Below are 17238 nucleotides of genomic sequence, written 5' to 3'. Positions count from 1 at the left end.
CATTCCATTCCATTCCATTCCATTTCATTCCATTCCATTCCATTCGGGTTGATTCCAATCCATTCCATTCCATTCCATTCCATTCCATTCCTTACCACTCGGGTTGATTCAATAACCTGCCATTCCATTCCATTCCATTCCATTCCATTCCATTTCATTCCATTCCATTCCTTTCGGGTTGATTTTATTCCATTCCATTCCATTCAATTCCATTCCATTCCATTCGGGTTGATTGCATTCCATTCCATTCCAATCCATTCGATTCCATTCCATTCCATTCCAGTTGATTCCATTCCATTCCATTTCATTCCATTGCATTCCTTTCGGTTTGATTCCATTCCATTCCATTCCATTCGTGTTGATTGCATTCCATTCCATTCCATTGCATTGCATTCGGGTTGATTCCGTTCCATTCCCTTCCATTCCATTACATTTCAGTTGATTCCATGCCATTACATTCCATTCCATTCCATTACATTCGGGTTGATTCCATTCCATTCCATTCCATTCCGTTCCATTCCATTCCATTCCATTCCATTCCATTCCATTCCATTGCATTCGGGTTGATTCTATTCCATACCATTCCATTCCATTCCAATCCAATTAATTCCATTCCATTCGGGTTGATTCCGTTCCATTCCAATCCATTCCGTTCCATTCCATTCCATTACATTCCATTGCATTCTGGTTGATTCCATTCTATTCCACTCCATTCCATTCTGTTCTGTTTGATTCTATTCCATTCCATTGCATTCCATTCCATTTAACTCCATTCCGGTTGATTCCATTCCGTTCCGTTTCATTCCATTCCAGTTGATTCCATTCCATTCCATTCCATTCCTATCCAGTTGATTCCATTACATTCCATTGCATTCCAATCAATTCCATTTCATTTCATTCCATTCCATTCCAGTGGATTCCATTCCATTCCATTCAATTCCATTCCATTCCATTCCATTCCATTCCATTCCATTCCATTCCATTCGGTTTGATTCCATTCCATTCCATCTCATTCCATTCCATTCCATTCCACTCGGGTTGATTGCATTCCATTCCTTTCCATTCCATTCCGATTGATTCCATTCCATTCCATTCCATTCCATACCATTCCAGTTGATTCCATTCTATGCCATTCCATTCCATTCCATTCCATTCCATTCCATTCCATTCCAATCCATTCCATTCCATACCACTCGGGTTGATTCCATAACCTGCCATTCCATTCCATTCCATTCCATTTCATTCCATTCCATTCCATTCCATTCCATTTCATTCCATTCCATTCCATTCCATTCCATTCCATTTCATTCCATTCCATTCCATTCGACTTGATTCCATTCCATACCATTCCATTCCATTCCATTCCATTCCATACCACTCGGGTTGATTACATAACCTGCCATTCCTTTCCATTCCATTCCATTCCATTCCACTTCATTACATTCCATTCCTTTCGGGTTGATTTCATTCCATTCCATTCCATTCCATTCCATTCCATTCCATTCGGGTTGATTGCATTCCATTCCATTCCATTCCACTCCATTCCATTCCGGTTGATTCCATTCCATTCCATTCCATTCCATTCCATTCCATTCCATTCCATTCCATTCCATTCCATTCCATTCGGGTTGATTCCATTCCATTCCATTCCATTCCATTCCATTCTTTTCCTTTCGGGTTGATTCCATTCCATTCCATTCCATTCCATTCCATTCCATTCCATTCCATTTAATTCCATTCCATTCCATTCGAGTTTATTCCATTGCATTCCATTCCATTCCATTCCATTCCATTCCATACCACTCGGGTTGATTCCATAACCTGCCATTCCATTCCATTCCATTCCATTCGGGTTGATTCCTTTCCATTCCATTCCATTCCATTCCATTCCATTCCATTTCATTCCATTCCATTCCATTCGGGTTGATTCCATTCCATTCCATTCCATTCCATTCCATTCCATACCACTCGGGTTGATTCAATAACCTGCCATTCCATTCCATTCCATTCCATTCCATTCCATTTCATTCCATTCCATTCCTTTCGGGTTGATTTCATTCCATTCCATTCCATTCCATTCCATTCCAATCCATTCCATTCCAATGCATTCGATTCCATTCCATTCCATTCCAGTTGATTCCATTCCATTCCATTTCATTCCATTGCATTCCTTTCGGTTTGATTCCATTCCATTACATTCCATTCGTGTTGATTGCATTCCATTCCATTCCATTGCATTGCATTCGGGTTGATTCCGTTCTTTCCCTTCCATTCCATTACATTTCAGGTGATTCCATTCCATTACATTCCATTCCATTCCATTACATTCGGGTTGATTCCATTCCATTCCATTCCATTCCGTTCCATTCAATTCCATTCCATTCCATTCCATTCCATTCCATTCCATTCCATTCCATTCCATTGCATTCGGGTTGATTCTATTCCATACCATTCCATTCCATTCCAATCCATTCAATTCGATTCCATTCGGGTTGATTCCGTTCCATTCCAATCCATTCCGTTCCATTCCATTCCATTACATTCCATTGCATTCTGGTTGATTCCATTCTATTCCACTCCATTCCATTCTGTTCTGTTTGGTTCTATTCCATTCCATTGCATTCCATTCCATTTAACTCCATTCCGGTTGATTCCATTCCGTTCCGTTTCATTCCATTCCAGTTGATTCCATTCCATTCCATTCCATTCCTATCCAGTTGATTCCATTACATTCCATTGCATTCCAATCAATTCCATTTCATTTCATTCCATTCCATTCCAGTGGATTCCATTCCATTCCATTCCATTCCATTCCATTCCATTCCATTCCATTCGGTTTGATTCCATTCCATTCCATTTCATTCCATTCCATTCCATTCCACTCGGGTTGATTGCATTCCATTCCTTTCCATTCCATTCCGATTGATTCCATTCCATTCCATTCCATTCCATACCACTCGGGTTGATTCCATTCTATGCCATTCCATTCCATTCCATTCCATTCCATTCCATTCCATTCCAATCCATTCCATTCCATACCACTCGGGTTGATTCCATAACCTGCCATTCCATTCCATTCCATTCCATTTCATTCCATTCCATTCCATTCCATTCCATTCCATTCCATTTCATTCCATTCCATTCCATTCGACTTGATTCCATTCCATTCCATTCCATTCCATTCCATTCCATTCCATTGCATTCGCCTTGATTCCATTCCATTCCATTCCATTCCATTCCATTCTGATTGATTCCATTCCATTCCATTCCATTCGGGTTGATTCCCTTCCATTCCATTCCATTCGCTTCCATTCCATTTCATTCCATTCCATTCCATTCGGGTTGATTCCATTCCATTCCATTCCATTCCATTCCATTCCATTCCGTTCCATTCCATACCACTCGGGTTGATTCCATAACCTGCCATTCCATTCCATTCCATTCCATTTCATTCCATTCCATTCCATTCCATTTCATTCCATTCCATTCCATTGGGGTTGATTCCATTCCATTCCATTCCATTCCATTCCATTCCATTCCATTCGGGTTGATTGCATTCCATTCCATTCCATTCAAGTCCATTCGATTGCATTCCATTCCATTTCAGTTGATTCCATTCCATTCCATTTCATTCCATTGCATTCCATTCGTGTTGATTCTATTCCATTCCATTCCATTCGTGTTGATTGAATTCCATTCCATTCCATTCCATTCCATTCCGGTTGATTCCGTTCCATTCCATTCCATTCCATTACATTACATTACATTCCAGTTGATTCCATTCCATTCCATTCCATTCCATTCCATTCCATTCCATTCCATTCCATTCGGGTTGATTCCATTCCATTCCATTCCGTTCCATTCCATTCCTTTCCATTCCATTCCATTGCATTCTTGTTGATTTCATTCCATTCCATTCCATTCCATTCCATTTCATTCCATTACATTCCACTCGACTTGATTCCATTGCATTCCATTCCATTCCATTCCATTCCATTCCATTCCATACCACTCGGGTTGATTACATAACCTGCCATTCCATTCCATTCCATTCCATTCCATTTCATTCCATTCCATTCCTTTCGGGTTGATTTCATTCCATTCCATTCCATTCCATTCCATTCCATTCCATTCGGGTTGATTGCTTTCCATTCCATTCCATTCCATTCCATTCCATTCCATTCGGGTTGATTCCATTCCATTCCATTCCATTCCATTCTTTTCCTTTCGGGTTGATTCCATTCCATTCCATTCCATTCCATTCCATTCCATTCCATTCCATTTCATTCCATTCCATTCCATTCGACTTGATTCCATTGCATTCCATTCCATTCCATTCCATTCCATTCCATACCACTCGGGTTGATTACATAACCTGCCATTCCATTCCATTCCATTCCATTCCATACCACTCGGGTTGATTACATAACCTGCCATTCCATTCCATTCCATTCCATTCCATTCCATTCCATTCCATTCCATTTCATTCCATTCCATTCCTTTCGGGTTGATTTCATTCCATTCCATTCCATTCCATTCCATTCCATTCCATTCGGGTTGATTGCTTTCCATTCCATTCCATTCCATTCAATTCCATTCCATTCCATTCCATTCCATTCCATTCGGGTTGATTCCATTCCATTCCATTCCATTCCATTCCATTCCATTCTTTTCCTTTCGGGTTGATTCCATTCCATTCCATTCCATTCCATTCCATTCCATTCCATTGCATTCGGGTTGATTCTATTCCATACCATTCCATTCCATTCCAATCCATTCAATTCCATTCCATTCGGGTTGATTCCGTTCCATTCCAATCCATTCCGTTCCATTCCATTCCATTACATTCCATTGCATTCTGGTTGATTCCATTCTTTTCCACTCCATTCCATTCTGTTCTGTTTGATTCTATTCCATTCCATTGCATTCCATTCCATTTAACTCCATTCCGGTTGATTCCATTCCGTTCCGTTTCATTCCATTCCAGTTGATTCCATTCCATTCCATTCCATTCCATTCCATTCCTATCCAGTTGATTCCATTACATTCCATTGCATTCCAATCAATTCCATTTCATTTCATTCCATTCCATTCCAGTGGATTCCATTCCATTCCATTCCATTCCATTCCATTCCATTCCATTCCATTCGGTTTGATTCCATTCCATTCCATTCCATTCCATTCCATTCCATTCCACTCGGGTTGATTGCATTCCATTCCTTTCCATTCCATTCAATTTCAATCCATTCCATTCCATTCCATTCCATTGCATTCGCCTTGATGCCATTCCATTCCATTCCATTCCATTCCATTCCATTCCATTCCATTCGTGTTGATTCCATTCCATTCCACTCCAATCCATTCCATTCCATTTCATTCGGGTTGATTCCATTCCATTCCATTCCATTCCACTCCATTCCGATTGATTCCATTCCATTCCATTCCATTCCATACCATTCGGCTTGATTCCATTCTATGCCATTCCATTCCATTCTATTCCATTCCATTCCATTCCATTCGGGTTGATTCCTTTCCATTCCATTCCATTCCATTCCATTCCATTCCATTCCATTCCATTTCATTCCATTCCATTCCATTCGGGTTGATTCCAATCCATTCCATTCCATTCCATTCCATTCCATTCCTTACCACTCGGGTTGATTCAATAACCTGCCATTCCATTCCATTCCATTCCATTCCATTCCATTTCATTCCATTCCATTCCTTTCGGGTTGATTTTATTCCATTCCATTCCATTCAATTCCATTCCATTCCATTCGGGTTGATTGCATTCCATTCCATTCCAATCCATTCGATTCCATTCCATTCCATTCCAGTTGATTCCATTCCATTCCATTTCATTCCATTGCATTCCTTTCGGTTTGATTCCATTCCATTCCATTCCATTCGTGTTGATTGCATTCCATTCCATTCCATTGCATTGCATTCGGGTTGATTCCGTTCCATTCCCTTCCATTCCATTACATTTCAGTTGATTCCATGCCATTACATTCCATTCCATTCCATTACATTCGGGTTGATTCCATTCCATTCCATTCCATTCCGTTCCATTCCATTCCATTCCATTCCATTCCATTCCATTCCATTGCATTCGGGTTGATTCTATTCCATACCATTCCATTCCATTCCAATCCAATTAATTCCATTCCATTCGGGTTGATTCCGTTCCATTCCAATCCATTCCGTTCCATTCCATTCCATTACATTCCATTGCATTCTGGTTGATTCCATTCTATTCCACTCCATTCCATTCTGTTCTGTTTGATTCTATTCCATTCCATTGCATTCCATTCCATTTAACTCCATTCCGGTTGATTCCATTCCGTTCCGTTTCATTCCATTCCAGTTGATTCCATTCCATTCCATTCCATTCCTATCCAGTTGATTCCATTACATTCCATTGCATTCCAATCAATTCCATTTCATTTCATTCCATTCCATTCCAGTGGATTCCATTCCATTCCATTCAATTCCATTCCATTCCATTCCATTCCATTCCATTCCATTCCATTCCATTCGGTTTGATTCCATTCCATTCCATCTCATTCCATTCCATTCCATTCCACTCGGGTTGATTGCATTCCATTCCTTTCCATTCCATTCCGATTGATTCCATTCCATTCCATTCCATTCCATACCATTCCAGTTGATTCCATTCTATGCCATTCCATTCCATTCCATTCCATTCCATTCCATTCCATTCCAATCCATTCCATTCCATACCACTCGGGTTGATTCCATAACCTGCCATTCCATTCCATTCCATTCCATTTCATTCCATTCCATTCCATTCCATTCCATTTCATTCCATTCCATTCCATTCCATTCCATTCCATTTCATTCCATTCCATTCCATTCGACTTGATTCCATTCCATACCATTCCATTCCATTCCATTCCATTCCATACCACTCGGGTTGATTACATAACCTGCCATTCCTTTCCATTCCATTCCATTCCATTCCACTTCATTACATTCCATTCCTTTCGGGTTGATTTCATTCCATTCCATTCCATTCCATTCCATTCCATTCCATTCGGGTTGATTGCATTCCATTCCATTCCATTCCACTCCATTCCATTCCGGTTGATTCCATTCCATTCCATTCCATTCCATTCCATTCCATTCCATTCCATTCCATTCCATTCCATTCGGGTTGATTCCATTCCATTCCATTCCATTCCATTCCATTCTTTTCCTTTCGGGTTGATTCCATTCCATTCCATTCCATTCCATTCCATTCCATTCCATTCCATTTAATTCCATTCCATTCCATTCGAGTTTATTCCATTGCATTCCATTCCATTCCATTCCATTCCATTCCATACCACTCGGGTTGATTCCATAACCTGCCATTCCATTCCATTCCATTCCATTCGGGTTGATTCCTTTCCATTCCATTCCATTCCATTCCATTCCATTCCATTTCATTCCATTCCATTCCATTCGGGTTGATTCCATTCCATTCCATTCCATTCCATTCCATTCCATACCACTCGGGTTGATTCAATAACCTGCCATTCCATTCCATTCCATTCCATTCCATTCCATTTCATTCCATTCCATTCCTTTCGGGTTGATTTCATTCCATTCCATTCCATTCCATTCCATTCCAATCCATTCCATTCCAATGCATTCGATTCCATTCCATTCCATTCCAGTTGATTCCATTCCATTCCATTTCATTCCATTGCATTCCTTTCGGTTTGATTCCATTCCATTACATTCCATTCGTGTTGATTGCATTCCATTCCATTCCATTGCATTGCATTCGGGTTGATTCCGTTCTTTCCCTTCCATTCCATTACATTTCAGGTGATTCCATTCCATTACATTCCATTCCATTCCATTACATTCGGGTTGATTCCATTCCATTCCATTCCATTCCGTTCCATTCAATTCCATTCCATTCCATTCCATTCCATTCCATTCCATTCCATTCCATTCCATTGCATTCGGGTTGATTCTATTCCATACCATTCCATTCCATTCCAATCCATTCAATTCGATTCCATTCGGGTTGATTCCGTTCCATTCCAATCCATTCCGTTCCATTCCATTCCATTACATTCCATTGCATTCTGGTTGATTCCATTCTATTCCACTCCATTCCATTCTGTTCTGTTTGGTTCTATTCCATTCCATTGCATTCCATTCCATTTAACTCCATTCCGGTTGATTCCATTCCGTTCCGTTTCATTCCATTCCAGTTGATTCCATTCCATTCCATTCCATTCCTATCCAGTTGATTCCATTACATTCCATTGCATTCCAATCAATTCCATTTCATTTCATTCCATTCCATTCCAGTGGATTCCATTCCATTCCATTCCATTCCATTCCATTCCATTCCATTCCATTCGGTTTGATTCCATTCCATTCCATTTCATTCCATTCCATTCCATTCCACTCGGGTTGATTGCATTCCATTCCTTTCCATTCCATTCCGATTGATTCCATTCCATTCCATTCCATTCCATACCACTCGGGTTGATTCCATTCTATGCCATTCCATTCCATTCCATTCCATTCCATTCCATTCCATTCCAATCCATTCCATTCCATACCACTCGGGTTGATTCCATAACCTGCCATTCCATTCCATTCCATTCCATTTCATTCCATTCCATTCCATTCCATTCCATTCCATTCCATTTCATTCCATTCCATTCCATTCGACTTGATTCCATTCCATTCCATTCCATTCCATTCCATTCCATTCCATTGCATTCGCCTTGATTCCATTCCATTCCATTCCATTCCATTCCATTCTGATTGATTCCATTCCATTCCATTCCATTCGGGTTGATTCCCTTCCATTCCATTCCATTCGCTTCCATTCCATTTCATTCCATTCCATTCCATTCGGGTTGATTCCATTCCATTCCATTCCATTCCATTCCATTCCATTCCGTTCCATTCCATACCACTCGGGTTGATTCCATAACCTGCCATTCCATTCCATTCCATTCCATTTCATTCCATTCCATTCCATTCCATTTCATTCCATTCCATTCCATTGGGGTTGATTCCATTCCATTCCATTCCATTCCATTCCATTCCATTCCATTCGGGTTGATTGCATTCCATTCCATTCCATTCAAGTCCATTCGATTGCATTCCATTCCATTTCAGTTGATTCCATTCCATTCCATTTCATTCCATTGCATTCCATTCGTGTTGATTCTATTCCATTCCATTCCATTCGTGTTGATTGAATTCCATTCCATTCCATTCCATTCCATTCCGGTTGATTCCGTTCCATTCCATTCCATTCCATTACATTACATTACATTCCAGTTGATTCCATTCCATTCCATTCCATTCCATTCCATTCCATTCCATTCCATTCCATTCCATTCGGGTTGATTCCATTCCATTCCATTCCGTTCCATTCCATTCCTTTCCATTCCATTCCATTGCATTCTTGTTGATTTCATTCCATTCCATTCCATTCCATTCCATTTCATTCCATTACATTCCACTCGACTTGATTCCATTGCATTCCATTCCATTCCATTCCATTCCATTCCATTCCATACCACTCGGGTTGATTACATAACCTGCCATTCCATTCCATTCCATTCCATTCCATTCCATTTCATTCCATTCCATTCCTTTCGGGTTGATTTCATTCCATTCCATTCCATTCCATTCCATTCCATTCCATTCGGGTTGATTGCTTTCCATTCCATTCCATTCCATTCCATTCCATTCCATTCCTCTTCATTCCATTCCATTACTTTCGGGTTGATTTCATTCCATTCCATTCCATTCCATTCCATTCCATTCGGGTTGATTGCATTCCATTCCATTCCATTCCACTCAATTCCATTCCGGTTGATTCCATTCCATTCCATTCCATTCCATTCCATTCCATTCCATTCCATTCCATTCCATTCCATTCGGGTTGATTCCATTCCATTCCATTCCATTCCATTCCATTACATTACATTCCAGTTGATTCCATTCCATTCCATTCCATTACATTACATTCGGTTTGATTCCATTCCATTCCATTCCATTCCATTCCATTACATTACATTCGGGTTTATTCCATTCCATTCCATTCCATTCCATTCCATTCCATTCCATTCCATTCCTTTCCATTCCATTCCATTCGGGTTTATTCCATTCCATTCCATTCCATTCCATTCCATTCCATTCCATTCCATTCCATTCCATTTGCGTTGATTCCATTCCATTCCATTCCATTCCATTCCATTCCATTCCATTCCATTCGTGTTGATTCCATTCCATTCCATTCCATTCGGGTTGATTCCATTCCATTCCATTCCATTCCGATTGATTCCATTCCATTCCATTCCATTCCATTCCATATCATTCGGGTTGATTCCATTCTATGCCATTCCATTCCATTCCATTGCATTCCATTCCATTCCATTCGGGTTGATTCCTTTCCATTCCATTCCATTCCATTCCATTCCATTCCATTCCATTTCATTCCATTCCATTCCATTCGGGTTGATTGCATTCCATTCCATTCCATTCCATTCCATTCCATTCCACACCACTCGGGTTGATACCGTAACCTGCCATTCCATTCCATTCCATTATATTTCATTCCATTTCATTCCATTCATTTCCTTTAGGGTTGATTTCATTCCATTCCATTCCATTCCATTTCATTCCATTCGGGTTGATTGCATTCCGTTCCATTCCATTCCATTCCGATGCATTCGATTCCATTCCATTCCATTCCAGTTGATTCGATTCCATTCCATTTCATTCCATTGCATTCCATTCGGTTTGATTCCATTCCATTCCATTCCATTCGTGTTGATTGCATTCCATTCCATTCCATTCCATTCCATTCCATTCCATTCCATTCCATTACATTCCAGTTGATTCCATTCCATTCCATTCCATTCCATTCCATTCCATTCCATTACATTCTGCTTGATTCCATTCCATTCCATTCCATTGCGTTGCATTCCATTCCATTCCATTCCATTCCATTGCATTCGGGTTGATTCCATTCCATTCCATTCCATTCCATTCCATTCGGGTTGATTCTATTCCATACCATTCCATTCCATTCCAATCCATTCAATTCCATTCCATTCGGGTTGATTCCGTTCCATTCCAATCCATTCCGTTCCATTCCATTCCATTACATTCCATTGCATTCTGGTTGATTCCATTCTATTCCACTCCATTCCATTCTGTTCTGTTTGATTCAATTCCATTCCATTGCATTCCATTCCATTTAACTCCATTCCGGTTGATTCCATTCCGTTCCATTTCATTCCATTCCATTCCATTCGGGTTGATTCCATTGCAGTCCATTCCATTCCATTCCATTCCAGTTGATTGCATTCCATTCCATTCCGGTTGATTCCATTACATTCCATTCCATTCCAATCAATTCCATTTCATTCCATTCCATTCCAGTGGATTCCATTCAATTCCATTCCATTCCATTCCATTCCATTCCATTCGGGTTGATTCCATTCCGTTCCTTTCCATTCCATTCCATTCCATTCTATTCCATTCCATTCCATTCCATTGCATTCGCCTTGATTCCATTCCATTCCATTCCATTCGTTTCCATTCCATTCGGGTTGATTCTATTTCATTCCATTCCATTCCATTCCATTCAATTCCATTCCATTCCATTTGGTTTGATTCAGTTCCATACCATTCCATTCCTTTCTGGTTGATTCCATTCCATTCCATTTGATTCCATTCCATTCCATTCTGGTTGATTCCATTCCATTCAACTCAACTCCATTCCATTCCATTCCATTCGGATTGATTCCATTCCATTCCATTGCATTCCATTCCATTCCATTCCATTGCCTTCCATTCCATTCCATTCCATTACGGTTAATTCCATTCCGTTCCATTTCATTCCATTACATTCCATTCTGATTGATTCCATTCCAATCCACTCCATTCTATTCCATTCCATTCCATTCGGGTTTATTCCATTCCATTCCATTCCATTCCATTCCATTCCATTCCATTCCATTCCATTTCGGTTGATTCCTTTCCATTCCATTCCGTTCCATTCCATTGCATTCGGGTTGATTCCATTCCATTGCATTGCATTCCATTCCATTTCATTCCATTCCATTTTTTCCATTGCGTTCAGGTTGATTCCATTCAATTCCATTCCATTCCTTTCCATTGTGTTCGGGTTGATTCCATTCTATTCCATTCCATTCCATTCCATTCTGTTTGATTCTATTCCATTCCATTCCGTGTCATTCCATTCCACTCCATTCCGGTTGATTCCATTGCGTTCCATTTCATTCCATTCCATTCCTTTCGGGTTGATTCCATTGCAGTCCATTCCATTCCATTCCAGTCCATTCGTGTTAATTCCATTCCATTCCATTCCATTCCATTCCATTCCATTCCATTGCATTCCATTCGTGTTGATTGCATTCCATTCCATTTGTGTTGATTCCATTCCATTCCATTCCATTCCATTCCATTCCATTCCATTCCATGCCATTCGTGTTGATTCCATTCCATGCCATTCCATTCCATTCCATTCCTTTCCATTCGGGTTGATTCCATTCCATTCCATTACATTCCATTCCTGTTGATTCCATTCCGTTCCCTTTCATTCCATTCCATGACATTTGGGTTGATTCCATTCCATTCCATTCCATTCGGGTTGATTCAATTCCACTCCATTCCATTCCATTCCATTCCATTCCATTCATGTTGATTCCCTTCCAATCCATTCCATTCCATTCCATTCCATTCTGGTTGATTCCATTCCATTCCATTCCATTCCATTCCATTTCATTCCATTCCTTTTGGGTTGATTCCATTCCATTCCATTCCATTCCATTCCATTGGGGTTGATTCCATTCCATTCCATTCCATTCCAATCCATTCCATTGCATTCCATTCCTTTCCATTCCATTCGGGTTGATTCCATGTCATTCCTTTCCATTCCATTCCATTCCAATCCATTCCATTCCATTTCATACGGGTTGATTCCACGCCATTCCATTCCATTCCATTCTATTCCATTCGGGTTGATTCTACTCCATTCCATTCCATTCCATTCCAGTCCTTTTGTGTTGTTTCCATTCCATTCCATTCCATTCCATTCCATTCCATTCCATTCGGGTTGATTCCATTCCATTCCATTCCATTCCATTCCATTCCATTCCATTCCATTCCATTCCATTCCATTCCATTCCATTCGGGTTGATTCCATTCCATTCCATTCCATTCCATTCCATTCCATTCCATTCGGGTTGATTCCATTCCATTCCATTCCATTCCATTCCATTCCATTCCATTCCATTCCATTCCATTCCATTCGTGTTGATTCCATTCCATTCCATTCCATTCCATTCGGGTTGATTCCATTCCATTCCATTCCATTCCGATTGATTCCATTCCATTCCATTCCATTCCATTCCATTCCATACCATTCGGGTTGACTCCATACTATGCCATTCCATTCCATTCCATTCCATTCCATTCCATTCCATTCCATTCCATTCCATTTCATTCCATTCCATTCCATTCGGGTTGAATGCATTCCATTCCATTCCATTCCATTCCATTCCATACCAATCGGGTTGATTCCATAACCTGCCATTCCATTCCATTCCATTCCATTCCATTCCATTTCATTCCATTCCATTCCATTTCATTCCATTCCATTCCATTGGGGTTGATTGCATTCCATTCCATTCCATTCCATTCCATTCCATACCACTCGGGTTGATTCCATAACCTGCCATTCCATTCCATTCCTTTCCATTCCATTCCGTTCCATTCCATTCCATTCCATTCCATTCCATTGCATTCGTGTTGATTTCATTCCATTCCATTCCATTCCATTCCATTTCATTCCATTCCATTCCATTTCATTCCATTCCATTCCATTCGACTTGATTCCATTGCATTCCATTCCATTCCATTCCATTCCATTCCATTCGGGTTGATTGCATTCCATTCCATTCCATTCCACTCAATTCCATTCCGGTTGATTCCATTCCATTCCACTCCATTCCATTCCATTCCATTCCATTCGGGTTGATTCCATTCCATTCCATTCCATTCCATTCCATTACATTACATTCCAGTTGATTCCATTCCATTCCATTCCATTCCATTACATTCGGTTTGATTCCATTCCATTCCATTCCATTCCATTCCATTACATTCGGGTTTATTCCATTCCATTCCATTCCATTCCATTCCATTCCATTCCATTCCATTCCATTCCTTTCCATTCCTTTCCATTCCATTCCATTCGGGTTTATTCCATTCCATTCCATTCCATTCCATTCCATTACATTCGGGTTTATTCCATTCCATTCCATTCCATTCCATTCCATTCCATTCCATTCCATTCCATTCCTTTCCATTCCTTTCCATTCCATTCCATTCGGGTTTATTCCATTCCATTCCATTCCATTCCATTCCATTCCATTCGGATTGATTCCATTCCATTCCATTGCATTCCATTCCATTCCATTCCACTCGGGTTGATTGCATTCCATTCCTTTCCATTCCATTCAATTTCAATCCATTCCATTCCATTCCATTCCATTGCATTCGCCTTGATGCCATTCCATTCCATTCCATTCCATTCCATTCCATTCCATTCGTGTTGATTCCATTCAATTCCACTCCAATCCATTCCATTCCATTTCATTCGGGTTGATTCCATTCCATTCCATTCCATTCCACTCCATTCCGATTGATTCCATTCCATTCCATTCCATTCCATACCATTCGGCTTGATTCCATTCTATGCCATTCCATTCCATTCTATTCCATTCCATTCCATTCCATTCGGGTTGATTCCTTTCCATTCCATTCCATTCCATTCCATTCCATTCCATTCCATTCCATTCCATTCCATTCCATTCCATTTCATTCCATTCCATTCCATTCGGGTTGATTCCAATCCATTCCATTCCATTCCATTCCATTCCATTCCTTACCACTCGGGTTGATTCAATAACCTGCCATTCCATTCCATTCCATTCCATTCCATTCCATTTCATTCCATTCCATTCCTTTCGGGTTGATTTTATTCCATTCCATTCCATTCAATTCCATTCCATTCCATTCGGGTTGATTGCATTCCATTCCATTCCAATCCATTCGATTCCATTCCATTCCATTCCAGTTGATTCCATTCCATTCCATTTCATTCCATTGCATTCCTTTCGGTTTGATTCCATTCCATTCCATTCCATTCGTGTTGATTGCATTCCATTCCATTCCATTGCATTGCATTCGGGTTGATTCCGTTCCATTCCCTTCCATTCCATTACATTTCAGTTGATTCCATGCCATTACATTCCATTCCATTCCATTACATTCGGGTTGATTCCATTCCATTCCATTCCATTCCGTTCCATTCCATTCCATTCCATTCCATTCCATTCCATTCCATTCCATTGCATTCGGGTTGATTCTATTCCATACCATTCCATTCCATTCCAATCCAATTAATTCCATTCCATTCGGGTTGATTCCGTTCCATTCCAATCCATTCCGTTCCATTCCATTCCATTACATTCCATTGCATTCTGGTTGATTCCATTCTATTCCACTCCATTCCATTCTGTTCTGTTTGATTCTATTCCATTCCATTGCATTCCATTCCATTTAACTCCATTCCGGTTGATTCCATTCCGTTCCGTTTCATTCCATTCCAGTTGATTCCATTCCATTCCATTCCATTCCTATCCAGTTGATTCCATTACATTCCATTGCATTCCAATCAATTCCATTTCATTTCATTCCATTCCATTCCAGTGGATTCCATTCCATTCCATTCAATTCCATTCCATTCCATTCCATTCCATTCCATTCCATTCCATTCCATTCGGTTTGATTCCATTCCATTCCATCTCATTCCATTCCATTCCATTCCACTCGGGTTGATTGCATTCCATTCCTTTCCATTCCATTCCGATTGATTCCATTCCATTCCATTCCATTCCATACCATTCCAGTTGATTCCATTCTATGCCATTCCATTCCATTCCATTCCATTCCATTCCATTCCATTCCAATCCATTCCATTCCATACCACTCGGGTTGATTCCATAACCTGCCATTCCATTCCATTCCATTCCATTTCATTCCATTCCATTCCATTCCATTCCATTTCATTCCATTCCATTCCATTCCATTCCATTCCATTTCATTCCATTCCATTCCATTCGACTTGATTCCATTCCATACCATTCCATTCCATTCCATTCCATTCCATACCACTCGGGTTGATTACATAACCTGCCATTCCTTTCCATTCCATTCCATTCCATTCCACTTCATTACATTCCATTCCTTTCTGGTTGATTTAATTCCATTCCATTCCATTCCATACCACTCGGGTTGATTACATAACCTGCCATTCCTTTCCATTCCATTCCATTCCATTCCACTTCATTACATTCCATTCCTTTCGGGTTGATTTCATTCCATTCCATTCCATTCCATTCCATTCCATTCCATTCGGGTTGATTGCATTCCATTCCATTCCATTCCACTCCATTCCATTCCGGTTGATTCCATTCCATTCCATTCCATTCCATTCCATTCCATTCCATTCCATTCCATTCCATTCCATTCGGGTTGATTCCATTCCATTCCATTCCATTCCATTCCATTCTTTTCCTTTCGGGTTGATTCCATTCCATTCCATTCCATTCCATTCCATTCCATTCCATTCCATTTAATTCCATTCCATTCCATTCGAGTTTATTCCATTGCATTCCATTCCATTCCATTCCATTCCATTCCATACCACTCGGGTTGATTCCATAACCTGCCATTCCATTCCATTCCATTCCATTCGGGTTGATTCCTTTCCATTCCATTCCATTCCATTCCATTCCATTCCATTTCATTCCATTCCATTCCATTCGGGTTGATTCCATTCCATTCCATTCCATTCCATTCCATTCCATACCACTCGGGTTGATTCAATAACCTGCCATTCCATTCCATTCCATTCCATTCCATTCCATTTCATTCCATTCCATTCCTTTCGGGTTGATTTCATTCCATTCCATTCCATTCCATTCCATTCCAATCCATTCCATTCCAATGCATTCGATTCCATTCCATTCCATTCCAGTTGATTCCATTCCATTCCATTTCATTCCATTGCATTCCTTTCGGTTTGATTCCATTCCATTACATTCCATTCGTGTTGATTGCATTCCATTCCATTCCATTGCATTGCATTCG

The sequence above is a fragment of the Pan paniscus genome, chromosome 6, assembly GCF_029289425.2.
Source record: "Pan paniscus chromosome 6, NHGRI_mPanPan1-v2.0_pri, whole genome shotgun sequence".
NCBI lineage: Eukaryota > Metazoa > Chordata > Mammalia > Primates > Hominidae > Pan > Pan paniscus.
The sequence above is the reverse complement of the archived record's forward strand: the minus strand, read 5'-3'. Positions refer to the sequence as shown.